The sequence below is a fragment of the Thermobia domestica genome, chromosome 1, assembly GCF_964235325.1.
Source record: "Thermobia domestica chromosome 1, izTheDome1.hap1.1, whole genome shotgun sequence".
In the NCBI taxonomy this organism is placed as follows: Eukaryota; Metazoa; Arthropoda; class Insecta; order Zygentoma; family Lepismatidae; genus Thermobia; species Thermobia domestica.
In genome coordinates this window covers 298526100-298552886 of record NC_137454.1, presented here as the reverse complement: position 1 = coordinate 298552886, position 26787 = coordinate 298526100, and the positions used below count along the sequence as shown (strand labels likewise).

The following is a 26787-nucleotide window of genomic DNA, read 5'->3' as shown; positions in this document are numbered from 1 at the left end:
GACAACTTTTCTTCTGGAAAATATTTTACGGAATTCTAAAATAGAATTTCTGGAATTAAAATTTACGTGTAGCGTCATGAAAGATGAATTCTGTTTTTATTCACATAATGTTTGTTTTCCCGTAGAGATTATCTCGTAAGATGTGGAACTACAAAATAGTAAAATAAAGTGTTTGACGTCACATGCTTAGGTTTTGTAGGTTAAAGGAGACAGATATGAAGTTTAGATGAAAGACAGGTAAGAATGGGTAAAATGAAATGTGAAAATGTAGATGGATTACCCTTTACAGGACGAATGGCATCGGTCGGTTATATTGTGTAACGCGGTCGGTCGGTTTGGAGCATCGTGCTCACACGAACAATATATGCATTAACTTTATTATTATGATTGGAAAATAGTAATGTCTGTTGATGGTTTGCACAATGCAAGGTTTTCTTGTTGTAATATTCAATTATTAAATGTTATTCAAAAATGTTATTCAAACATATAAAAAGTGAATTATCTGTATTCATATTATCACACTTGTGTTCGCTATTTAACATTTTACAGGAAGTTATACAGGAATAACATCTGTGAAAATTATTAGAAAAAGTTAAAGTAAATACAAAACACAACACCGTGCAAATTTTTAAAACTTCGATGCATAAATAAAAGCTAAAGAAAGAGTCCTGAAATCGAAGGTCACAAGTGGCTTGCAGCAAGCCACTGAGTAACATTTGAACACTTAAAACCACTGTATATTTGAAACAAAATTAAAAATCTTGTAAACTTTCACTGAAACAGTAGACTTGAAGAAAATTTATAAGATTTATTCCAGAAAACCTCCTTATTCACTGCTGTAACACTACCATCTCACTCAAAAATCTTTTAGTCTTCCTCTGTGTCATCATCGCCATTGGTCTTCTGGCTTCTACACTTGTGACAGATTGTGATGACATGCTCTCCACAGATGGGCAGTTGACAACTGACACATCTTGTCTTCGTTTTCCGGTTTTTTCTCTTGGGACAAAACGCACACCTCACTCGTTCCCTGCTCTGGGTTGGCTCGAGGACAGTTTCTTCAGGTGGAAGCTGGAGATATTTCCTAATACGAATCTTCACATCATTTCGAACACCTGACATGGAAAGTCTCCTGATCATGTGATTTCTTGTTAGATCCATAGCCAAATCCTTCAGGAAATTTCTGCGCGTAATTTTCTGGTTGGAGTTGCACAAAAGTATAATTTGGGCATTAATGGCTCCAATGTCCAGTAGTGTGAAAAAAATTCTGAGAGGCCAACGGCAACAGACTGTGGCAACACTGTAGGTGGACTTCATTTGATCTACAACATGTACTCCTCCTTTCGTGAGATTGTAAAATGTTATGACAGACGGTTTAAACAAGTCACCAGTTGTTCCATCAATCTCATCTGAGTCGTGCATGCTTGAAATAAGTATTACATTCCTATTCCTGTGTGGAACATAGGAAACGACCATACAGTCTTCTGAAAAGGCAAAGAGACTACTGTTAACAGGCCGTTGTTTTGTGTTGACAATTTCCGGTGGCAGCTCTTTCTTGTTTTTCCTCAGTGTTGCTACAACTGTCAAGTTTTCCTCACGAACCAACTGATTCACTAAAGGCACAGAAGAAAACCAATTGTCCATTGTAACGTTTCTCCCTGACCCACGGATCGGTTCCACAAGTCTCCTGACAACAGCTGCAGGTCTGGTATCCAACACGAACGGCCCATCTGATTGTTTACCGACGTACACTTCCATATTTGATGTGTAGAACATTCTGGCATCTACCATGGCAAACACTTTTATCGCATACTTGGCTGGTTTTTTTAGCCATGTATTGTCTGAATGGACATCTTCCGCGAAATGATTCTAACATTTCGTCAATAGTTACATATTCACTGACACTGTAACAGTCTTTTCATCTTTGTACAAACTCATCAAATACTTTTCAAATAGGGGCCAGTTTGTCCAAAGCTCTTCGCTCCTGTCTTGTTTTTGCATCATCGAACCGTATAGCTCTCAACAACAGCAAGAATCGTTTGTAGCTCATTACGAGACGAAAGTATTCTGGCGCTGTGCCATCTGTATTCCACAGATCTTCTACTATTTGGTGAGAAGATCTTAGAACACCGGCCAAATACAGCAGTCCTATGAGAGCGCAAATCTCATCCGTGTTTGTGTCAGCAACGTCGTTGTGCCTGGTGTAGCTGCTTCTCAGTTTGTGAAGACGGTCGTTTGTAAATTTTGTTATTTCTTCTAGTGTTTCATCCGTCAAAAATAACTTCCACGCTTCACGAACACTGTGAGTATTTTTCGCACCTTCATTCTTTACACCAGGAGGTGAAGAACAATATTTCTTCGTCTTCTACGTGTTGCTTGTCGTGGTGGGTGAGCATTCCACACATACAATTTGTCTTTGCTCAGATAATGAACACCAGAACTAGGCGAAATGTCACTGCACTCATCGGCAGACTCTTCACTATGGCTGTCATGGTCTGTATTTATGTCTTCACCAGCGTCAGAATCAGCAGAATCCTCAAATTCTGACAGCATATTATTATCAATATCTGTGTCATTCTCTTCTTCCATTAACCATTGTCTTATCTGGGCAGCCTCAGAATCCATTTCACCTCGAAATCACATCAACGCACTAACAGGATTTTTAAAAAGAAAAAAAATTAAAAGGAAAAACACCAACGCAATCGGTCGATTGTTAGCGGCCCGCTCACATACAGAACACGTCTGTCACTATGCCGATTCTGCTTCAAACTGGGCACGTGAGAGATTGATGAAAATTTTCCTGGCCACGCACAACATTCCAATCTGCAGTTAGGTGGCAGCATAGGTCAATAGACAAATTTACGTACATACAGAAACGATATAAAAACAAAATTGAGCACACTGCTAACAACCGACTGATCCCGGGTTAAACACCCATCGCTCCGCTCCTAATTAACCTAGAGAGATGATTTAGGTGTCTATCTCTTCAGGAAGAACGAAACTTTCCAACAGTGTGCCTTTTGTCACATCGAGGGTACAGCAGCGGAAGGGGAGGAGGAAAAGTTGTATGTTTTTGGTTCACCCTCCCCTTCAGCATTTCGGGGAGGGAAACTCTCCCCGCAAAGGAGCTACAAGCATAAAAAGTGGTACCAATAAAGATAAATAAACATTCAAACTAATGATGTCATGTGTATAGCCATTCTTTCGCACGACAAATAACAATGCTGCCAACTTCAAGAAAATTTATTTTTTAAATTTCTTCTTCTTCTCTTACGGGTTGGGCACGGGGGCACAAAAGTTACCTCGTTGAAATCTATGTCCCATACGCTTTCCAATGAGGTATGGCTTATATCTCTGTGACGATTATAGGCGTTAAGGTAGACCAACATATTTCGAAAAATATGTACAGGGTGATTCTCGTAGGAAACACGTTCGGATTTTTTTCTCACTTGGTATTGAACTTTCGCCCTTCACTTTTTTCAATGATTTTTCCTGCATACGACAAGTAACAGTGTTGCCAGCTTCTCACAAATTTCCAAAAACAAAAAATCTCATTTTTTTACAAAAAAATCTTCTACGGGTTTGGCATGGGGGACACAAAAGTTAGCTCGTTAAATTTGTGTTCCATAACCTTTACAACGAGATATAGTTCATGTCTCTGTGACAATTAGAAGGGGTACTCGGGCCACCAACTTAAAGGTCTACGATTTTCTTGAAATTCCTCTCAGTAGTACTTGCCCCACCTGGTCTCACTTTGGACTTCTGACCCCGACCTTTGTGACGCCATAGGTCAAAGTTCAATGACCTTGGCCCGTGATCAATGACCTAGGGGTACTTAGAACCACCCCCTCTAGATTTTGGCAGGGGTACCTTGGCCCACTCCTTAAATTTTGGCAGGGGTACTTAGACCACTCCCCTTAAATTTTGGAAATTGCCAAATCTAAAAATTGGGTATGATAGCCTAGGACCAGGGTGTGTACCTCTATTAGTATTGGGGGTCTATATCGTTCTCTTTTATGGGTAAAAATTGCCAAAAAGTTAAATTTCGGAGGTTTTTGACCTAATTTATCCCCTTGGATGAGGTCCTATTACCTTATATGGTTATATGGTCATGTATATTGGTCCATTCCCTATCATAAGACATAGGTACATTTGTGCACCCCTTTAAATTTGAAAATTGCCCATTTTAAACATTTGGTATTATAGTGTAGAACCCTAATATTGATCATTATAAATTTGGGTGGTCCACCTTGTTCCCATTAGGGGTACAAAATTGCCAAATTTTAGTACAACCACGTGTTTGGTTTTGGCCCAATTTATCCCCTTGGATGAAGTCCTATTAACTTATATGGTTATATGGTTGTGTATAGGGGTCCATTCCCTATCATAAAACATAGGTATATTGATGCACCCCTTTAAATATTTGGTAGGGGTACCATGGCCAACCCCTTCAAACTTGGAAATTTTCCAATTTAAGGATTCGGTATCAAAGTACAGGACCTTAATATGTATCGTGATAAATTTGGGTGGTCCACCTTGTTTTCTTTCATGGGTAAAAAAATGCCAAAATATAAACATAAGCAATATGTTGTACCACGTGTTTGGTGTTTGCCCCAATTACCCCCTTTGATGCGGTTTTATTACCTTATATGGTTATATGAAATTTTCCAATTTAAGGATTCGGTATCAAAGTACAGGATCTTAATATGTATCGTGATAAATTTGGGTGGTCCACTTTGTTTTCTTTCATGGGTAAAAAGTGCCAAAATATAAACATAAGCAATATGTTGTACCACGTGTTTGGTGTTTGCCCCATTTACCCCCTTTGATGCGGTTTTATTACCTTATATGGTTATATGATCATGTATATGGGTTTATTTTCTATCATAAGACATGAGTACATTGATACACCCTTTAAAAATTTGGGAGGGGTATCTTGGCTTATCCACTCAGTTTTAGAAATTGTTTAATATATGATAAGCATTTGGTATCATAGTACAGAACTTCAATATGTACCACTATAAATTTGGATGGTCCACATCGTTCCTTTCATGGGTAAAGAACTATCAAAAATCAAATTTCGGAGGTTATTGACCCCCTTTGATAAAGATTTAGCACGTTATATGGGTATGTACAGAGGTTTATTACCTTTATATGTTTATGTTCCCTTTCAAATTTGGGAATTATCAAATACCAAAATTCGGTAAACGTTTTCTAGGACCCATTGTAAATGTGGGTTTCCCTCTTATGGCCAGCTATTCAAATTTTAAAGATTATTGACCTATTTTATCTTTTTTGATACGGCTTTATTATTGAATGAGTACAGAATTTATTACTTTTTCATAAGACACGGGTGTATTTATGTACCAATCTTAAATTTTGGGAAGGAGTACATTTCTTATTGTTAAATTAATAATTGGTAATTGTTCTTACAATTGGGTGGTATCTCTTTCTTTGGGTAAATCATTGTCAAATATGAGTATGGTCACGTGATCTGTTATTGACTTATGATGGGATTAGGTGTCCAGGACATTGGTACATTTAAACTTTGTAGGATAATTTGAGAATTGTCAAAATGAAATTACGTCATTGGTTTTGATTATTCACGCCTATGGGCCAAATATAAACGTAAGCAACACAATGTACCATGTGATTGACCTTGATGAGGTAGTGTACAGGGATTCATTTCCTTTTCAAAATTCGTGGAAGTTATAAAATAACACGTTTCTAGACAACAGTTGGTTCTGCTAAGATAAACAATTGACCTAATTTAGATCTAACTACAACATGTAATTATATGATTAATTCTAAGACTTAGGTAAATCGAGAGAGGTACGTAGGACCATTCTTTAAATTTGGGAATTGTGATAGACAAAATTTATTATGAGGCGCGAAATTTGAAACAATACTTTGAACTTTAGTTAAGCTCATAGTCTAAGATCATTGGTGGTGGTTGAATTAATTTTGAGTTTTCAGAAATCTGATAGGTACCTTATTGAATCTTATGACTTATAGACGAAAGGCAATACATGCTACAAGACTGAAATTTAATCACAAGGTGATGTAATTTGGCACTGGCAAAGTTATTGTTGATGCAATTTGATTGGCTGATCACTATCTTTCATGCAATCTGATTGGTTGATCACTATCTTTCATGCAATCTGATTGACTGATAATTTTCAAATCTTTGCTGCATTCAGTTTTAAGTTTTGTTTAACATTTAAAAATCTTGGTTTGAACACTTTTGTTCAACATGTTGTACTTACTGATAAATATGATCAAAACCGTTCATTTGTTAATCGAATAGTTAAAAACCGGATAATGTTTGACGATTAACCGTGAAACGTGAAATTAATTTAGTTGAAATTTTTGTTTTGAAATTTTTTTGGTTTGAAACTTTTTGTTTGAATTTTTTCAATTTTTTAAAAAAAATTTTTGAAAATTTTGTTTGAAATTTTTGTTTGAAAATTTTTTGTTTCAAATTTTTGTTTCAAAATTTTTGTTTGAAAATTTTTTAAAATTTTTTGTTTAAAATTTTTTGATTTCTTTAAAAATTTTATTTGAAATTTTTTCGTTTGAAATTTGTGAAATATTTTTGGTTTTAAATTTTTTCGTTTCAAAACAAAATTTTTTATTTGAAATTCTAGTTTTAAAAAATTTTTGTTCGAATTTTTTCATTTAAAAATTTTTGTTTCGAAATATTTGTTTGAAATTTTGGTTTAAAAAATTTTGGTTTCAAATTTTTAAGTTTGTGGACTCATTGATAAAGAACCGGAACTGTTTAGAACAAAAACCTCTGGCAACATTGTTTATCATGATGCAATAGCACACGTCAGAACATGATAATGCAACTTCATCAGTTTTGCATCGTTCGAGTTAGTATTCATGATAATGTCATCATGGCTACTTGTCTGCAGTTTCTAAACACACGTGATGTGATGAAATCATTTACCAAGACTACTGATTTACAACAGAATATACCTTATAGAATTTTAGCTAGCCAAATTATCCCTACAAAGTTTGGATTAAGAATCGTAGTGAAGCTTGAAAATGATAAGAATATAATTTTACCATCAAGATATTTATCCATGGAAGCATCAAAACAAGAAGAACTGTTACATTTCTTAAATACTGGATTTGTATCTTTATGTTACAAAGGATTCTTGGGTCAAAGTCATCAATTTGAATTTAGTACACAGCCGGATCAGTGAATTTGGTTTCGTCAGCAAATGTGATGAAATCATGTATTCTAACGTCAGCACATTCCTTTTCAATGACGTCAGACGTAGCTGTATGCTGAAATCTTTAATCACAGGATGCGATCTATGAATTTGGTTGGTCAGCATGGCGTCAGCAAATGTGATGAAATCATGAATTCAAACGTCAGCACATTCCTTTCCAATGACGTCAGCCGTAGCTCTATGAAATCAGCAAATACCGTGTCAGCCCACGAAATCATTTCAGCAAGTGCGTTTCAGCAGGAAAGATGTGTACTTCTAACGATAAAGAATTCCTCTTCGCAAGCTATTATCCAATAAATATATTTCAAACAAAACATGTGATGATTGGTATCAGTAATACAACATTTGAACCTGTGATTCGATTGGGCAAAGCAGAACAATTTGGTGTACAACTGGCCTGTGAGGAATGGAAAACATTATGTTCACGAATCGATCAAATGAATGATTATTTTCATAATGAGCTAAATGTGACCATAGTAAAATCATTAGGTTCAAATCATGAAGTGGTGCTACGTACAGTTCTCGAAGAGAAGATGGTGCTGTTACGTAAAAAAAGTACATTGCATGTCCTTCGCAACATGGTGTCTAACGCAAACAGAATGGATCAAATTCATCAATGTATTCCAGTGTATAAAACATGCAGTGGAAGTGTGCAACAAAACAAGTATATTCCTGTAAAAGTACTATTTTGAGAAATGTGTCATGCATATTGTACAACATGTATCTAGATGTTGTGATGGTTGTCAACATCGTTCGTGGGTGCATACCTGTATTGATAAACAGTTTATTTGTGATCAAATGGACATTGAGTTTCCACCTATTGACATTGCAATAGACCATAAAAGACTTCAGTTGGAATTAAAAATATATGCTAAAGACAAACTAGTGCATGAAGCTCAAAATACATTGTATCGACAATATCCAGATCCTTTATCTGATATGGATGTATGTGATTAATCAGTGCAGTGTAATAAAATGACCCATTTCAATGATTTGTGTTCTTCATTTCAAGTAAAACCCCATGTTCTGACGTGTACCATTGCATCATGATAAACAATGTTACCAGAGGCTTTTTTTCTAATCAGTTCCGGTTCTTTATCAATGACTCCACAAACTTAAAAATTTGAAACCAAAATTTCAAACAAATATTTCGAAACAAAAATTTTTAGACGAAAAAAATTCGAAAAAAAATTTTAAACTAAAATTTAAAATAAAAAATTTTCAGTTTTGAAACGAAAAAAAAATTAAAACCAAAAATATTTCACAAATTTCAAACGAAAAAATTTCAAAATTTTGAAAAAATTCAAAAATTTTTAAACAAAAAAATCAAAAATTTTTAAACAAAAAAATTGTACAAACAAAAATTTCAAACAAAAATTTTCAAACAAAAAATTTTCCAACAAAAATTTTGAAAAAAAAATACAAACAAAAATTTCAAACGAAAAATTTTCAAAAAAATTTTCAAAAAAATTTCGATTAAAATTGAATATTCTGCATATCTATCTGCAGACGAAATGCGCACCATACAAGTGTTGGTCGGCGGAATTGAGCAACCAACAATATCAAAAGTTGGACTAGGTTGTAACATGACTTGATACCGGCCAACTGGAGGACCATCGTCTGGAGGATTAGTGTCGTTCGGCGGATTTGTCTAACTGGCAATATGAAAAGTTTGACTCAGTTGCCACATGACTTGACACCGGCCAACTAGATGACCACCGTCGTCTGGAGATATGCAATTCTCTGAGTGTTGCGGAATAACCAGAAGTGATCTCTGTATCGTATTTTCACTTCTGGCTAAGAATGGATCTGGTACCTCTATCATAAACAGTCAGGACAGTTTTTTGAATCGCAATCAACACTCAGAATGGTTTCCAGAAGCACTTCTTTATCCACAGAGGAATTTCTTGCTACTTTTGAGATCTTTGACAGTATCGTAACGAAATGTAACTTTTTGGCAATTTTTTACCCATGAAAGGGAACGATATAGACGAAAAGGTTATGATGGTCTAGCGTAGTAATTTTGAATTAGTCCATTCCTCACGGCACATGCCGTAAATTTTGTCTGACTCATACCCATCGTTCTTCTAACAGGATGGATACCCTCCCCATTTTGGACATGGTGCACGGAATTACATGTATCATCAGTTTCCTAGGAGGTGGATCGGGAGTTTAACACTGAGGAACTGGTCACGACGCTTTCAGAATCTCACGCAACTGGACTTCTACTTGTAGGGCCATCTACTTTAAAGCCATGATGTACAGTCAAAATCAGGAATTTACAGCATTTTGCACTGTGAATGTAAGATGCATGTACTACCGTGAGTCCAGAGACATTGCTAGCCGCCATGCATGGGGAATGGAAGAGACGTATGGCACACATCATGGTTGCAAAGGATGGTTGTTTCAAGCGTATGTTATGGGGAACCCACATAAGAAACAGAGTGAACAAAGAGCAATCGGTCAGCGACATTGTCGTACTTCGAAAATATTAATTATAAAACATGGCGTCGTATGAAACTTTCGTATTTAAAATAATAATGTGATATTTAAGATGACAGCCTCCAACATGGCGGCCACAATGGTCACTTGTGTTTCTGAGCTTGCCAGATCCATAAAACATTACCTATGACCAATACGGATCCCAACCTAGAACTCTTTCCTGTGTTAGGAGGACTATAATATGACTTTTGGCCCACACCGTACACCTCATACTTTTTATGTGGATATTGCAGATGGTGATTTTGCAAGGAAGTTTGGAGGTGATTTTGCCTAAAGTGGTTTGCTGAAAATCAACTCAAATTTGGTAGTCGATTAAGCACTCACTGATTGCTAATTTATATTTTATATTCAGAATAGTTAACTTTGTCTTCATGTCAGAAAGTTCAACATCGATTTTCTCGAATATCTTTTTGAGTTTCGAGTTTAGCTTTTATGGACTTAATACTTAGTATGATGAGGGCTATATAAGAAGCTAATTGGTTCTTCGGTACTTGATGGCATCTCCAAAGGCTACCGTATTAGTTACTTCTCTCACCAGGGATGATATCGAAACTGCACCTTGAATTGGGAGACGTTCTATATATTTCCTGATAGGACTTCTCGAGCAAGTTCCAAAACAAGTGTTCGTTTCTTGCCCGAAACTGACCCCGCCTTTGCAGGGGCTAAAATATATAAAACATTTTGACCTATTTTCTATAGCAGGTGTACATAAAGTATGTTGCTATCCCTAAAAGTTGAAACCTATGCTAAAACGGCAAAACACCTGTTTCATCATTGTAAACGCATAATTTAACGAAGTGAAAATATTTGCGCCAGGGTCTCCGCAGGGTCCTAGGTGGGGTCCAACTCAAAATTAGCAATTGAAAAGAGGGGCAAGTAGCATATCGTTTGAAAGCTAGTGTTAAAAGAAAAACGATAACAGAAGTCTCATAGCTCCAATCAAACTCTGTGCGAAATGGCGGATGATTCAAAATTTGAAAACAGTCTGCAGCTAACAATGCATGGCCACCATTAGAATTCGAAAACTATAATATAGGTTTCAAAATTCTAAAACACGTGTTTCATTATTTGAAAAGTGCAATTTATCTAAATGAAAATGTTTGCCCCAGGGCCCTCGTAGGGTCCCACAAGGAGTCTACCTCGAAATTTTCATTTGGAAAGGCTTCAAAAAGTATATCGTTTATAAGCTATCGTTCTTCAACTTTCCGACGACCCGTCTAGTAGAAGCAGTCTAGAAGACACGGCTCCGTCGATTGTTGTTTGCTGAAGCTTGGCTTTTGTTCTTTTTTATGTGTGAGAGCCACACAAGTCACACGCCACGGTCGTAGCAACGTGATAGCTGCCAGGACTGTATCTTTGTTATGCAGGTATGAAGGCCATACGCGTGACGATCACTCTACGACGTGATAGTGAGGTTTGAGTGCCTCGTGGAGGGGTGCGGCCATGCTATTGTTCATGAAGAAGTGATAAAAGCACAGTGGTTGGAGACACCAACTGCACTGATAAAACTCTTCTCCATGCAGTGTTCGTCGTCCGGAATCGAACATGTCGAGAAGGCTGGATCATCCTTTGTGTAGAAACTGAAAGACAAGTCTCTCACTGACTGGTAACTAAAATCATCAGGAAGGTCGACGTATCCACATTTGCCGAAAGCGTACTTGATCATATCTTGGAATCTGGGTGATTTCAACTGATTTCGTGTTACCCCAATCAAGTGAGCACTGGAATACCGATTTGTCATGTCTAGCTTGTCTCCAAGTCCTCCATTCCGAATATGCTTGTGGGCATGCTTCCTCATCATTTTTCTGTAAAGAATGTATCCCACATCGAATGGCTGTCCATAGAAAGTACAGCCTGGAGTGATTGTTCCTGGATGTAAGTCAGGACACTCTTGATACAAGTACGGGTCTCTCATGATGGCTGCGTCGTCCTTCAACAAAAGGAACGGAGTTCCAAGATGTGGCAGGTATTCCTTGAATATTGCCTTTGTCATTATTCCTGACTTGTTGACTCTGATTATGACTCCAGGGATCTGAGGGATTTTACATTGGACCCTTGATCCAAATTTCCCGGATGGTTCGCGGAGCACAATGACAGTCGGGCCCACGAGCTTTCCTGATGCCGAAATCGCTTTCTGGACTGTGTAAGACTGTGTCACTTTTGATTCGTATCTTACTTGAGTTTCGACATTTTTTACTCCACGTTGAGTAAGTAATTCATAATTGAATCCACTTTGATCAAGATTCACAATTTGATCAAGGTTGTAGTTACCCTCTTCAATCTCCCGCCTGATTTGTTGAATGTAGCTGTCGAATCCGTTTGAACGTTCCAGTGCTTTTATTCTGGCTGCCATTGTCATGATTTGTGTGATTTTCCTGGAACCCCAGTTCATTTCTCTCAATAGTGGGCGGACCCAGAATCGGGATGGCTTGAAACCAGTAACCCCTAGCTTCCACGATTGTTCCAAGGCTTCCACGGCAATGCATTCTTCAGTGATCCTGAAAAAATTCGGAGCAGTGCGTTGATTTTTGGGCCATGCTTTGACAGATTCTCGGAGTTCTGCTAGCTTGGTTCGCTTGGATGCCTTGTCCAGGAATAGTTTCATCCGAATGATGTCACTTGTACAGATGTCAACTCTTGCTACACGTTTCGCATCCTTTAGTTTGTGACGACTGGATGCGTTGTTGTAAGCTGCTACAGTATCCCTCAATTTCGTTTCACTCCATGATCTCCAAAATGCGGTTTCCTGAGAAGGATTTGGGTCCGGTAGTCGTAATCAGGATCGCCTTCGGTACCCGAAGCAGTTCCTTGTTGGCTTGATGTCGTGTCCAAGGGCAGGAATTGAGTAATATCTTCGAACGTAACATAATCGTCTATGGTCATTGTAATGCCCTGGATAACAGAGTTTGTCACCATAAACTTGATGAGCTTGTGAACCTTCTTTGCAATCTAGAGAATCAATTTTCTAGATGTAAGTCAAGGTTATTGCAAATTGACTAACACAACTTTTCATTCAAGCTAATCACAGGCTATAAGTCAGGGTTGCCGGCTTTCTAAATTCTTCATTGCAAACGTTCAATGTATAGAAATGAAAACGTATGTCCTGGAGTCCGTATATGCGGGTCAAACTACACATTGTCAAATGGGTTGAGTAGTATTTTCTTTCAAAGTTTCCCAAGACAGACAGCGTATGGAACCAATCTTTCGTCTCTACGCCAATCCTGTGCAAAATGGTGGGGTGTTTACACTACGTCTACATGCTGAATCTTAAAGTTCATAACCAACTCTTACACCTAAAGCTTTGAAACAAATGACGAACTATGTGGTTCTTCACATCAAAACGACACTTGTAAATACAAAACAGCCACGTGTTCTAGAGGTTTCTAGATCGCTTCTACCAGACGGGCTGTCGGTAAGTTGTAGCGGGATAGCTTTCAAACGATATGCTACGTGCCCCTCTTTTCAATTGCCAATTTGAGTTGGACCCCACCTGGGACCCTGGGGTAAACATTATCATTTCGATAAATAGCACTTTTCAAATAATGAAACACGTGTTTTAGAATTTTGAAACCTGTTTCACTGTTTTGGAATTCTAGTGGTGGCCATGCACTATTAGCTGCAGATTTTTTTTTTTTTTTCAAATTTTGAATCTTCCGCCATTTCGCACAGAGTTTGATTAGAGCTGTGAGACTTCTGTTATCGTTTTTCTTTTAACACTAGCTTTCAAACGATATGCTACTTGCCCCTCTTTTCAATTGCTAATTTTGAGTTGAACCCCACCTGGGACCCTGCGGAGACCTTGGGGCAAATATTTTCACTTCGTTAAATTATGCGTTTACAATGATGAAACAGGTGTTTTGCCGTTTTAGCATAGGTTTCAACTTTTAGGGATAGCAACGTACTTTGTGTACACCTGCTATAGAAAATAGGTCAAAATGTTCTATATATTTTAGCCCCTACAAAGGCGGGGTCAGTTCCGGGCAAGAAAAGAACACCTGTTTTGGAACTTGCTCGAGAAGTCCTATCAGGAAATATATAGAATGTATCTTAATTCAAGGTGCAGTTTCGATATCATCCCTGGTCAGAATGACGTCGATGTATTGAGAATGGTGTTTTAAGTAAGATTAATTTATACATAATTAATTTGTAACATAGTAACCGTTTGAAAGTACCCTTAAACTCAAAAGATTTTGATCTAACCGGAACGTATGCGGTCTTTCTAGTTATGATTTAGGTCATCTTTAATTCCTACCTATTATTTCTTCTTCTGCAGTATATTACGATATAACAATTATAGTTTTATATATATAAATACATTTCCAGTTTTATTTCCATTGTTACTAATAAATAGCGATTGTCCTAGAAACAATAAAATATTATTATTTATTTTGTTGCGCTACGCTGAATTTTATCAAGCTATTTGGACAGACTATCGCAACAGTTAAAAGCAATCATTATGTATTCTTTTACAAATAATAGCTCTCTGCAAGATTCTTATCTTGGACTTTTTGTTAAATTTGACAAAACTACGTTTAGTTGTATACAGATCCACATGGAGAACAGTTATGGAAATTTACAACTATTTACATTTCATACTATCGATATGAAATGAATTTTCAATACAGTAGAAACTATGTGCTTTTAAAATGTTCGAAATGGGTAACAGCATTAATTTCCAATAATAATTGTATTATGTGTGTGACAATACAAATAGCATTTTAATTTCGATTCTTTCACGGTAAAAAATATTTTGTGAAATATAAAGAAAATTCATAAGGAGCCTTATTTGCGAATTTCTCAATATTGATCGATGGATGTGAAGAATATGTTTAATGTTTGTATTTAAAATCCAAAATATAGTTTAGCTACTACATATGTTTGAAATTATAGAATTTAATTAATTTCTTAATGAATGAAAGTTCTGAATTTACAGTTACTTATTGTTAATTAAAACATTACAAATACACTAACACACATATATGTATATACAAAGTTATTTTTATTAAGAAACCTAAAGTTTTTACTTATTTTTTCCTAGTTTATCACTACATACTTAATTATGTTCATAGGAAATTAAATTAAAAATGATTTACTGTACCTAATCCAAACTGCTACTTTTATACTTTAAAAATAGAAGATATCATTGATTATAATTCTTAATATAAGTAGGAACAGGGCCGGCGCTAGCAGTTTTGCCGCCCTGGGTGGTACTATCACATGCCGCCCCTTTAATTATAATTATTCCGCCCCTTATTTTGACTGAAGACGTTCAAGTGTCATGAAAAAGTAAGATACCCCATTTAAAAACATGAATGAAATGGAAAAGTAAACAAAAAATTGAACTACCTCTCTCGAATGCCAGCGTAATATTTAGGACGACTCCGTACATGACACAATATTCAGTATGCTCGATTTCGTTGTATATCTGTGATATACAGAAACTCATACCAAAAATAAAATTAAAAAATATTCTTTAGTCACTAATAAGAGTTTTAATTTTTAAACTTATTTTATATCAAAAGTTGTTTCCAATAGAGTAATGGAGCATGGAGATAATATAGTAAATCAGATATTACGGCAAAACTATAACCTAAGCCTTATAATGTACTAAAACATAGAGATACATACATTTAACATACCTTAATTGAAAGAAACTTTTCTTGCTTTGATATGAGCAAATTCATTTATCACATTAGCGTAGTTCAATGTTTCAGTCAATTCATGTTCTATTGATATCATCGCTAGACCACTCAAGCGTGTTTCAGACATAGAAGAATGCATATAGCTTTTAATAAGCTTAAGTTTCGAAAATATTCTTTCTCCACTTGCCATTGTTGCTGAAGATTAACAAAATCCTAAGTGCAACACTGATATTAGGGACAAAGTCATTTTCCTTAATTAAAGTATATTTTGATGAAGTTTTAGGCTTAATTATAGCGGATAACATATTCAGTTCGTCTTTTAAATCACTGGGGTTAATATCTTTCGATTTTTCGAGTGTTAAAATTCTGGCAAGTTTAGTACACTTTTGAGATAAAAATTCAGATGGCATATCCTTAGAATTACTTATGTCTCAAAGAAAATCAAAATACTCGCTGTGATCCCTAAGTTGCTCAAACCTTTCTCCTATAGCTAACACAATCATGTCTAGAACTTTGTAATAAAAACCGATCTTGTATCCAAGGGCGCCGATTTCTCTGTAAATTTGGGGGGGAAGGGCATTCAGATGCAGAAGGCATATATGAGGATTTTTTGACAAATTATGCATTCAAATCATGCCAAATATTGTATATTCATAAATACAATGCTGGGGTCCACATGAGCATTGGGGGCCCCGGTCCCCCCAGTCTCCCTGGAATCGGCGCCCTTGCTTGTATCTTGTTTGTGGATCTTCAACAGCTTCATCCTCCGTCTCGTACTGAAACTGTCTCTTCTTCTTTCGACTTCGAGCCTGCACTATAGTACCTATCCGTGGATCATCCATATCTAATGCTGATGCCAACTCCATCGCATCAACTAAGTAAAATTGAAACTTCGCATCATTTCTGCTTCTCTCAAAGTACTCAGATTTATTTTCAAGAAACCCGACTGCTTCCAACACATAGGAATCAATGCTTTGGAGACTTTTGTTTACTATGTTTATGTGGATTAAAAAGTCATACCAGATAACGAGTGAGCAAATTAAAGTAAAGTCATGCAGGTGGTTTGCTATACAATCAACTCTTGTCGTTACTTATTTGAAGTAAGGCATCATAAACCTCCCCTATTTGTTATCTAAGTGGAGTCCCATAGCTGAAAATCTTATCTACGCTGCTGCAAGAAGAATATTGAAAGAGATACCTGTGGCTAGTAGTTTGATAATTGAAAATGAGGGGAAATGCTCTGAATTTCCTGAATATGAGTAAAGTAAGTTCAATTATATTCTCTGGTGAGCACAATTATATTTTTCCATATGACCTGTTATGAAGCATTATATTTTGGTAGTATTATTTTCTTTTTCAAATTTTGCCGCCCATTAGGCTTGCCGCCCTGGGCGGTGGCACGGCTCGACCCCCCCTTGCGCCGGCCCTGAGTAGGAAGTACAGGATACTTTTATACGTGTCAACTAGGTTTTACTTTCCCAACCCAACTTTCATTTTATTCCCGGGTGGGGCCGCGGTGCACTGATTCCAATGACTCATTACGCAAAACTTTCACTAGGCAGCTAGCTAGACAAACATTGCAGTAATGATTGTCCGGGTATCACCCAGTGGGGATCTCATATATATATATATATATATATATATATATATTGTGTATAAGTTTTGTATGTAAAAATATCATACTACTAGAGGTGTACGCGTAAAAAAATGTTCTAGTGATACAAGTAGTTGATGGAGAATTGATCCCAATAAATTCATTCAAATTGGAAGCATTTCATGTGTCAATGGAATAATATATATGGTAGTGATTAGTCTTTGGAAAAGACGAAATTCGTTGGGATAAGTTCTGACCCCTTAAAGCCCCTATTCTACAACTGCTTGAAGTTTATTGTTACTATTCCCTTTGTTTACCTTCATTTTTAATATTTCCTCGCAAAGAGCAGCTTGTATGTGTCTCTACACACACCTCTCATTTTCATACCTTCATTTTCACCGTCCTGATTAATCTGATTGGGTAGAAAAGCGTGATTAACTAAAGAAACCCATCACCATCAAAACACTAATCACGTATTTCACGCTTTGAACGTTACTGATTTTGAAAAAGCTCCTGCGTACACTATAAGTCATTACTCGGCACCTTGTATATCACATCGTCATTAACAAATCATGTATAATAATTTTCTTTAAGTAAGAGTAAAACTTGTGACTCTTATTGAAACATTCGGATTGCGAGCGAAGCAAGCAAGGAATTTTTTTTTAACAAATCTATTTCTTTGCAAACTGGCAACAATATTGATTTAATAGGGTGCCAATACTTTTTTGGGGTGACGCGTCATTTACTCATTTCCAACACTTTTCCTTTCTTCTTGTTCGTTCGGCGTACTCTTGCTATGAGCGCCCCGGGGCAACCGCCCGCTCATTCCCCCCTCCGTAGCTGCATCTCTAGCCTGATGGCACGAAATGTACTGAATTGTTCATAGTTTCATTTAAAATGGAGAAACTGGTTAATTTTTATTGAAATATTGCAAATAACGTGCACTGGCTAAAGTGTGACTTACATTAATGCAAATGGAACATTTTCCTTTTTATTTAGTAAAAGTGTTTGTTAATTTTTGTATAAAGAAGAACTGCATTTAAGCAGATTTTCCATGAAGCATGATTATACGCTTTGTTGCCAGATGCCACCACGAATAACTGTTTACCTTTCATCTTATAACTTGAAGATAACTCCTTTTAGCGTGCGTAATCCTGGCCCGCCCACCATCACGCAATTCTTCGAAAACAATTTCAATCGTTTGTACTTCGTTTGCTCCCATTTGCTCAGCAGTAGCTCCGTTTGCTCCCTTATCGTTCCCGAGAAAATGGAACCTTAAAGTGGGGGTATCAGAACAACGTCGTCCCAGCCCCCAACCAACTAAAAATAATCGCTGAGGGGAACGGGTGATGGCATTCGTTTGTACTTCGTTTGCTCCCATTTGCTCCGCAGTTTCTGCGTCTGCTCCCCTACCGTTCCCGAAAAAATAGAAATTTAAAGTGGGGGGCCAGAACAACATGGTCCCAGCTCCCCCCCCCCAACCAATAACAGAGAGAAACGGATGGTGACATCTGTTTGTACTTCGTTTGCTCCGGTATACGGACAAAACCTCGCGGCCGAAACATCGCCGCCCAAAATCTCGCCGGCCAAAACCTCGCGGGACAAAATCTCGCCGGGCCAAAACCTCGCCGCCCAAAATCTCGCCGTGCCAAAACCTCGCCGCGAATGAAACTTTTCTTTAAAATTTACCCAATGTGTTTCCTAATATGCAATTCCACATTACAAATAATAATAATAATAATAATAATAATAATAATAATAATAATAATAATAATAATAATAATAATAATAATAATAATAATAATAATAATAATAATAATAATATACAAAACATCGTGTGCGTGGGCTTTCTCGGGTTATTCCCGTTTCCTCCCACTTTCTTTATTCGATCATTTCCTTCATCCTGGTCATCTACGTCTCCTTTAACCTATAGGACATAATCAAGGGACGTCGTAAAAACTCATATATTGTTTCATATTTTCATAAATATTATTAGATTTTTGTTAAAATTTTAAGTTTTTGGATGTTCCAAAGTTCACGAAACTAACCTCGTTAGTTGTCATTACTTTCCTTATGCAGACTTTCTTTCCCTATAACCAGTTTAAAAACATCCTGTCGCCCTACCTTCACATTGAAATCCTCTAATACAGAAATAGAATTTTCATATGGTATCGCGGGACTTGGTCAAATACCCGTGATACTTCTTCTGAAACAGCGTCTTTTATACCGTCATCCTTATCATCTGTTGGAACATTTACATTTTGGTCATGCGAGATTTTGGGTATGGCGATATTTTGGGGCGCGAGGTTTTGGCCCGCGAGGTTTTGGGTGGCGAGGTTTAGGCCAGGCGAGGTTTTAGCCCCGCGAGATTTTGGCCCGCGACGTTTTGGGCGGCGAGGTTTTGGCCAGGCGGTGTTTTGGCCCGGCGAGATTTTGTCCCGCGAGGTTTTGGGCGGCGAGGTTTTGGCCAGGCGAGGTTTCGGCCTGGCGAGATTTTGGGCCGCGAGGTTTTGGGAGGCGAGGTTTTGGCTAGGCGAGGTTTTGGTCCGCGAGGTTCTGGCCGCGAGGTTTTGTACCCAAACCGTTTGCTCCCATTCGCTCCGCAGTTTCTACATTTGCTCCCCTACCGTTCCCGAGAAAATAGAAATTTAAAATGAGGGGCCAGAAAAAGGTGGTCCCAGACCCTCGAATTAAAAACAGTCACAGAGAGGAACAGATGGTCGCATTCGTTTGTACTTCCTTTGCTCTCATTTGCTCCGCAATTTGTCCAGTTGCTCCCCTGGCGTTCGCAAGAAAATAGAATTTTAGACTGGGGGAGTCAGAACAACATGATCCTAGCCCCCTACGCAATGGTAGAGAGGAATGGATGGTGGTATTCGCTTCTACTTCATTTGTTTCAATTTTCTTCGCAGTTTCTCAATTTGCTCCCCTGCCGTTCCCGAGAAAATGGAACATTAAACTGGTGGTCCAGGAAAGCGTAGTCCCAGCACCTCGAATTGAAATAATTCCAATGATAAACGCATGGAGGCATTCGTTTGTACTTAGTTTGCTTCGCGGTAGCTACGTTTACTCACTTACCATTCCCGAGGAAATGAAACTTTAAAGTGGATACTAGAACAAAATTGTCCGAGCATCCCACTCAAATAAACAATAACATAGGGGAGCGGATGGTGGCATTATTTTGTACTTCTTTAGCTTCGATTTGCTTCACAGTTGCTCGGGTTGCTTCCCTAGCGTTCTCGAGTAAACAGAACTTAAACACGTGATCTCAGCCACCCTCCCGACTTATATAATCGCAGAGGAGAGTGGATGTTGGCTATATCTCGTTTATTCATATTTGCTCCACAATTGCTCTGAGTACTCGTCTACTCCGATTGTTGTTAAGAAAGAGGAATTTTGAAGCGGTTGGTGTGGAATGTGATCCCAGTCCTCAACTTCCTAAAAAAAAATGTAGTAAAAAATAATTGTTTGCGTGATTTGCCCCGAATTGCTCTGGAATTGTTTCACTTTCTTCCTTACTGTTCCCCGATTTTTAGGTTTCGAATAAAATTCAATACTAATCGAACTATTCCTCATGTGCCTATGCTTTAGTTTGTTTCATATCAGCAAAGGATCTATCACTCTTAAATTGAATGTACGTATTTCATTTAACATGTTCATAGGCGCCGACTTTGGGGGGGCAGGACACTTTTGGCCCCCCAATATTTAAAGGTGGGGTCCTCGCCCCCCCAATATAATCCAGTTTAGGAAAAATTAACAAAGAGGAGTAAGAATTTATGTCGTAAACTTTGTCGTACCTTTAATGCAATATTAGGAACAGCCTTCTTATTGTATAGAAAACGCCACTTTTAAAGTTGTGTTTAATAGAGCACTGAAGTTTCAACCAACACTATCCCAGCACTGATATGACAAGGGAAGATCAAACTTGCAGTGAAGTCCCCAAATTTTGAACTTGAATTTGTTTTAGGCAAATTTGATTTAGGTCGTGAATTTCGCAGCGGAGCGGATGGAGCGCACCGAGATCCTGTGGGGGAGGGGCTTTCATCAAGCAGTTTAATAGAAAACGTCTGAATATGATGATATATTTATTCGTTGTTTCCCCCCCCCCCATCGGCGCAAATCTGTCTTCAACCGATGTTCAAAATATTCATATAAAACCGATGTTCATAATATTTATGAAGTTCAAAAACAATGCTTTGGAGGATCAGGGGAGCAGAGTTGTCTTCAGTGGCGTATATGGTGCTATCGGGCTCAAGCTCGCCCCGTAATAACAAATTTGTTAGTTTTCGCATTCCACTTAGAACAATAATCAATAATCCTTCTTAGCATTTCTAAGAATTTCATTGACTTCCCATTTTCTTATGCCCTTTGTTCAGAAATAATACTGTATTTGCCAAATTTCATATAATGTAAGAATTGCATCCTCTTTTTCTTTCTTTCGTCCTTTCTACTTTTCTTTTTTCTTGATGTTACTTTCTTTCGTTTCGCCTATCATACTTTCGACCGTTGTCAGTTGTAATTCAAGTCGGCCGTCATCAGTAACACCAAAACTAAGAGGAGTTGATAAGCGAAACTGATGTTCCACACTAACTTGCGCGGATATCAACATAACGGGGCTTTAGTTATTATAGCAAAGGAAAAATTATATCGTTTTGTTATTTTAAAAACAAGGAAATGTTTGAATTAAAGAAAATCAAAACGGGGGAATAATTAGCCCGGCAAATTAGGTAGGCCAAGATTATACTTCCTTTTTCTTCTATGGATAGAATAAAAGGTGAGATTCACAAGTAAATTTTTGTATTATACCATATAGGATACATCGGTCTGCAATTCTTGCCATTAAAATTTTAATTTATGCATAAATTAAAATACATTTAATTCTCAAACTCAGGTGGGCAATTGCCCACTTCCTTTCCTGTGTTGGGCATAGCCCCTCGAAACAAAATCCTAAAGGCGCCACTGGTCGTCTTCAACATTGCGAGGTGGGCAGATTTGAGACTTACTCTAGGGAAGGGAGATGAAACCCATATTGCGGTAAGGGGCCGCAGTGACTCAGTGGTAGAGTGTTCACCTCTGGTGCATGGGGTCCCGGGTTCAAACCCTGCTCCCGCGAAGTGAGCTTTGTAGTGGACAAACACCATGTCCGTGGGTTTATTCGGGGTTCTCCCGTTTCCTCCCACTTTCTTCGTTCCACCATTTCATTCATTTCTCATTATCACAGTCTCCTTTAGCCCAGCCAGCATAACCGTGGGACATAAAACTCAAAGATTTTCATATTACAGTAGATGAATCTGATTTCTGAGGTGAACCTGTTGTAGAGTATATTATATATTAGGCGATGTAGATAAAGTAGTAGTAGTACATATCCGTATTACAAATCACTGCCGTGAACACATTCTGAAATCTGAATACATGCATATTTATAATTGGTATGTTTCCAAGTAGGCATCAACAATGATCCACGTGAAAATTTTGGACACTTGTTTTATAATAAAATAAATAATGACTTCCCCAAAACTATGAAGAAAGAAAATTATGTATGACGCAACAATACTCTTATTTGAGCAAAATGATGATAATCTCAATAGCATTACAGGAATCGTTACAGAAATCTGACGCATTTCATATACTCTTGCGTAACCCTAGGCATGTTTTTAAAAGTATTTGCTGCAATTAGGTTTTTTGAACTCGTTTTGAGACATTTTTTTTTTTTAAATATTTTTTCATCAAGACTTCCGGCTAGCAACACAAAAGTTACCTGGTTGGGGGTTTGTGAACACCTCGTGCGAGTTCTTAAGGGTTACAGATGTAACCTTAAGTTTACGGAGAAAAATATTCCAGCAATTAAATTCTTTTCTTTGCTTACGAAGTATGAGTAGATGCCTAGGCTGATACTACAAATAGATGAAATGCGCGTATGCTGAAAAGATGAATTCTACTGACATTGGGTAGTCTATATACTCTTCGTGTGCTAGGGCTTAGGAGAGAGGAGGAGATAAGATTTCACATCAGGTTACGTCACGCATAGTCGCACACCTTCATTTTCATTAAAAATGGAAAAACCAAGAGAAATCAATTTCATCTCACTTTCTTTTGAGACAGTCGGACACAAATAATCACACTTATCTGCTAAAAGCACTTTTCAAATCGGATTATTGGGGAAGCCTCCAGTTCCAATGTTGGGGGGACATGTCTCCCAATTGCCCTGGATTTGTGCCCGTACCTACAGCTGAGACAATTTTCCAGAATGATGAGAGGGGCATATTCTTCTCTGGCATTTATTACAATTTTGTGCCCAAGTAGCGGATGTGGAATTAATACATATTGATGAAACTACTAAAAGCACTAGGGATGCGCACGAGACGAGACGAGACAGAATTTTCCTGACAAAATTCGAGTCGAGACAAAGCCCTTCTAATAGAAAAATATACATTTTTCGATTTAAGACATCGGTTTTACAGCACATTTTCGAGTCGAGACAGCCCCAAATTTTGCCTCGTGCGCATCCCTACACTACAGCACGAAGTTCAGTTTGAACTACTACAGAATACGATTCTTTCTTAAAAAAAATAAATAAATAAAAAATAAATGTACCGGTAAAAGCCAAGAGAAATCAATTACATCTCACATTCCTTTATGGCAGACGGACACAAATCATAACACTTATCCCAAAAAGCATTTTCACGTCAGACTATTGGGGGAACTGTCCCCTCAGGTCCAAGATTGGGGGAACATGTCCCTCTCATCCTCCCGAGATTTGCGACAGTGGCCCCCCAATATTTCCTTCAAGTCGGCGCCTATGAACATGTTTATTAAAAGCAGTGTCATGCCCCCGATACAACATCTTTCGGTCGACTTTCTTAAATTCGCAACCAGCGCTAATACGTATTTCTGGGTGCCGGTGGCCGCAGATATGGATTGCAACGAATTCGTGACGTATCCACTCTATTCATGCTTGGTTTCTCTGCCATTTATTGTTGATGATTTTGTGTAGTTCTGTGAAGTGAAGATTTTGGATGCAACAGAACAACGCGTTCTTGCTGGTTTCATGTTCTGTTCTACTGGGAGACAGTTAATATATACATGGTGTTTCAGAACAACACCGACAACGTTCGGGAGGTGATTCCTGACACCAAGATAAGACTAAAAGTATAGACCAACTTGGGTGCCCTACCTTTCTGAGTTATAGGCTGTCGAAAACAGGAAAAAATGAACTTTAAAGGTCCATAGCTCCAAAACTATGGGACCTACCGTAGTCGGGTCAAGACTTCACTTAGGAACTAATATGTGCCCTATCCAAATATCCCAGTTTCAAAAGCCTGCGGTACTCACGCAACAATTTTTATAGAGGGAGTTTGACTACGGACATATTATTTGAAGTACTCAGCGACTACTTTTATGTACTTGTGTGTTAATTTCTTTTGAGAAGAAAGAAACTCACAAATGACAATAATGTAATTTTGTTCATCTTTCCATTTCAGTACTATTATTATGTTTTAGCGCATACTGCACTTTATATATTTTCAGTTGATCCAACTTTAGTAACCTTAATTAATGTAGAATTTGCATAAATCTGGCGTTAAGGAGATAAGAATGACCTTAGAATCTTACGCCTTCTCTATAACTATATATTCATACTTTCTTTTTAGGGTATTTTATAGTACAGTAGACCCAAGGGTAAAAGTAGATCTAAAAATGTAGGGGAACGGATGACACTACGCCGTTCCCCGTGCCTATCTTTGCCCATTGTAATTTTTAGGAAGTAGAAGGACGCCATAGATATTTCTGGAAGTATCGGAACGGCGCCATTCCGCGTTCCCCCTCACTTTTCCTCCCTCGGTAGGCCAATTATTGAAATTCATATTTGAGTGAAAGTTGGTTTATTATTTGTAGACTATAAAATCCGTGCTACGTGCCAAATTGGAAAAGTTCGGTTTAATGTAAATATAAAGTCTATGCGTCTAACACTACTCAGTGAAAAACTGGCTATCTTACTGTGGAAGTAAGTCGAATAATTCCCAGAAGAATGCGCTTGCCTATATGTCTCATTTTGGCATTTAGCACAGATTTTATATCCAATCTACATTTTTCTTCTTTATTCTTGTTAAAGATTTAAAAGAAGGTGGAAAAATACTTGTATTCCTAAGAATTTGTAACAGTACTTGTAGCATGCATGTAACTAACGTATGTTGTAAATTTGTTTCGTGTTCTGACTCCTTAAGACTTTCGAAATGAAATCATTTCATTATATATGAAGAGATCGAACAAATTTCTTTTTTAAAATGTTTCCTGGGGTTATGGAGAATATTTAGGCTGTGCGTGGGTCAACGTCATTTTTATGGTTACTTGAATATCAGCAGAATTTAGATTGGTTGAAAGAGTTATGACTGTGCATGATAGGAAATAAGGGAAAAAGAAATACTATGATAAGCATAAAACAAGGATGAGAACACAGATAAGCAGTAGATAAAATGAGAAATAAATTAATTAAAATGAAAAACAAAGTTCTCACAAAGCAATCAGGACTTGGGCATGTTGCAGGAACGAGACAACTTTGAGGATCATCTGGGCATCGTTTCCAAACAAAGTAAGCAGATCAGCTGGCATTCCAAGGCAGGCTCGCTCAGGAGCAAGAGGAAGACATTCCACGAGAAGATGGTGAATAGTGTGTAAATCTGCAGAAATTGCCTCTATAAAATATTACGGGAGTTCCAATATGGAGTACACAACAAACTAGTGATAGAGTAGAAATCAGTGTCAGGATAGATCAGATTAGCCTGACACGAGAAACTAAAAGTCGACGTTATCCTTATTGATCGTTATCCTTATCATCTTTCAAAACTTCAAACCTTATCAAGTGTAAAATGTAGCACAGGTTCAAATCTGCATATCGTCTATTCAAAATGAATTGTTAAACGATATTTACACAAACTGTGAATATATTTCAACGCTGGATGATTTACTTTGTTCAGGGTCTTCACTACAGCGAAATTAAACTACCACTAATTTTAGAGTTTCTCTGTAGTATCTTCAAAACAAAAATATTCGAAAAGCAGAAACGTAATGAACTAGACAATACCATATGATACCTTTACCACAATTCACCTACCTGCTTATGGTCTTCCGCTACTTACAGAACCCCCAAAAAATGCTAAATCTATCTACAGTTGCAAATCGAAAGCAGATAGATGAGTAGTGATAATGGTATCACATGAAAAATCCTATCGTCTGGTTCACTACGTTTCTGCTTTTCGAATATTTTTTATTTGTTTTGAAGATATTACAGAAATACTCTAAAATTAGCGGTAAAATTTTTCTTTCCAGCATAAATAATTAATGCCCATACAACGTAATAATTTTCGCATTATTAAATTGTATCGGCATTGAGAATACGATTAGAATCAGTCTTTATGTCAATTACCCAAAATGTTCCAACCCGAACTCTGGACCGTACTGTCCAGTGGCTATATGATCGGCTTTGGTAAAATCTCCGAACCACTATTAAAGCCTAAAGGAGCCGTTTGGGACATAGAGGATCGAAGCCCGAACTATTATTAACGCCTAAGCCCTCATAGGGCACTGCAGGACTCGAACCACATACAGTCATAGAATGTCTTCCCGAACAGGGACGTACAAGGATCGAACCCTGATACACTCATAAGATACATGATGGAGATATGTAAATGGTACCGTTTGAAAGGCAGTTCTATTCTGAAGAGAATGATGGACGAACTATGGTCCTAGGATAAATAGGGATGTCGCAGGAAATTTTCTACCTGAGATCAGGGTCTTTTACGATAATCTGGGG

At 37.5% G+C, this 26787-nt stretch overlaps 1 long non-coding RNA gene across 1 annotated transcript in view; it reads left to right on the top strand.

The window, feature by feature from the left end:
• LOC145667720 (uncharacterized) overlaps nucleotides 1-26787 on the top strand; it is a 63725-nt gene that overhangs the window by 28459 nt on the left and 8479 nt on the right. The window lies entirely within an intron of this gene.